Source organism: Centruroides sculpturatus, unplaced genomic scaffold (genome assembly GCF_000671375.1).
Source record: "Centruroides sculpturatus isolate CEXI.00-Female unplaced genomic scaffold, Cexi_2.0 scaffold2345, whole genome shotgun sequence".
Taxonomy (NCBI): domain Eukaryota; kingdom Metazoa; phylum Arthropoda; class Arachnida; order Scorpiones; family Buthidae; genus Centruroides; species Centruroides sculpturatus.
The window spans coordinates 43,487-45,600 of record NW_019386444.1 but is presented as its reverse complement, the minus strand read 5'-3'; the positions used below and the strand labels follow the sequence as shown (position 1 = coordinate 45,600).

Here is a 2,114-nt window from a genome sequence, read left to right as displayed (position 1 = left end):
ATTTTTTAAATTTTAGATACAAAAACTCACTCAAAGGCAAGAAGCAATGGAAAATAAATTAAATTTATTTCTGAAACCGGATCAAATTCAATATTTGCAGAGAGTATCTGTAACGAACCCATATAGTTGGACGAATCAAACAATAAAATAAGCAGTGCAAATTAAATGTGTAGTGGGCAACAAGGGTTATGAATTCCTTCGAAGCATGAATTTTCCTTTGCCCTCTTCAAGAACTTTAAATAGAAGGATTGAATCATGCAAATTTTCTCAAGGAATTCAGTACGACATTATTGAGTGGTTAGGAGTTAAACTACGGTCAGCTGATGAACAAGGCAAACTTTGTGTACTGTCATTAGATGAAATGCAGTTAAGGCCACATATTGAATGTGATAAAGGCTTAAAGAGATATGTTGGATTAGTAAGTACAGATTTCAATGATTCTGATGAACCTGTAGTTGCAACACATGCTCTTGTTTTTATTGCAAGAGGCTTAGCTTTGCACTGGAAACAAGTTGTGGCATATGCGTTAACATGCAATTCAATTAATTCTCACAAATTATGGAATTTTGTGAAAAAAGTAATAGAAAGTTTGTATTTACAAGGACTTCTTGTAAAATGTGTAACCAGTGACATGGGCTCTAACAACACTGGTATGTGGGGGGTTATTGGAATCCATTCTATTAGAAATCATGTTAATTGTAAAATTGTGCATCCTTGTACCCAAGAAGAAAATGTATATTTTGTAGCAGATGTCCCTCACATACTAAAAAATATAAGAAATTGTTTGTTGACCCAAAATATTTCTTTACCTGATGAAGTTGTATCAGAACAAAGATTAAAGTCAGGAATAGTTTCAATGAAACATATTGAATGTTTAATAAAACAACAAGAAGGAGGTGGGCCTGTTATAGCTCCTAAATTATCAAGGAAAGTAATTGATCCTAGCACCTTTGAAAAGATGAGAGTTCCACTTGTGAGGCATTTGTTTTCAAATGTAGTTTCATCTGCATTGCTATTCTGTATATCAATTGGAACCATGCCTGAAGAAGCCATAGCTACTAGTTGGTTCATTAATCAGATATACAGTTGGTTTGAAGTTATGACTAGTAGAAATAAAAATGATTCCTTATGTAGAAAAAACATTGACAAAATTAACATCTGAAGGAAGTTTTAAAGTGGTTCCCAACCTTAAGTTTCAGAGGGAAAAGGCATTGGAAATCAATCCAGACTGGTTTACAGTTATCAACTAGAAGTGCTCTGGAACTCTTTGAGGAACTTCATTCTAGACAGTTAATTGATTATCTGATTACAAGCAGATTATCAACAGATTGTGTTGAGAATTTATTTTCACAAATTCGTGAAACGGGTGATAGCCATCCTACACCTGTAAAATTTAGACACGTTATTAAAATGATCAGTATTGCACAATACACTCATATGCCTAATTCATCATCTTACAATGTTGATGATGATGAATACTATTTAGAATTCTTTTCTAATACAAAACCATTACAGGAACCTTCAGAATTAGAATCTAATTGTTGTCCTAGTAATGTGTCTTTAAATGAATTGCAGATGGCAGGACTTTATTACTTAGCAGGATGGGTAATTCATAAGCTTGTAAGAGAGTCAAAAATAATTACTTGTAATAATTGCATACAATCTATTTGTACAGTAGAGCCTTCTTTAACATTACCTCATGAATGGACCACTACTCTAAGTAAAGGTAATTTGGTTCATCCAACAGAGATTGCATTCAACATTGTTTGGGAAAGTGAAAAAACATTTAGAAAGCATATTAATTCATTCCTAAACAAATACAATTTAAAGGAAAATCTGTTACAATTCACTTCAAGGTTGGTAACTCAAGTGATACAAAATTCTTGTCAACACAATATCAAGGATTTGTTAATCTCAACTTTTCTGTCAGTGAGATTTCATATTTTTGCCAGAGATATGAACAGTACTTTAAGTGTAAAAAAACTGTATGGAAGCAAAAGTTCATTTATGCGTACTTCTGCTGACCTCCAAAAATAGTGTTTTATATATTTACTATGAAAATAATACACTATGTGACATATCATCCTATTTTTATTTGACATTTGAAAATTAAA

The 2,114-nt window shown here is 32.1% G+C and overlaps 1 pseudogene; it reads left to right on the top strand.

Annotated features, from left to right (window-relative positions):
* The first annotated feature begins 49 nt into the window (after positions 1–49).
* Positions 50–2,080, top strand: LOC111614984 (annotated as a pseudogene).
* The last annotated feature ends 34 nt before the right edge of the window (positions 2,081–2,114 follow it).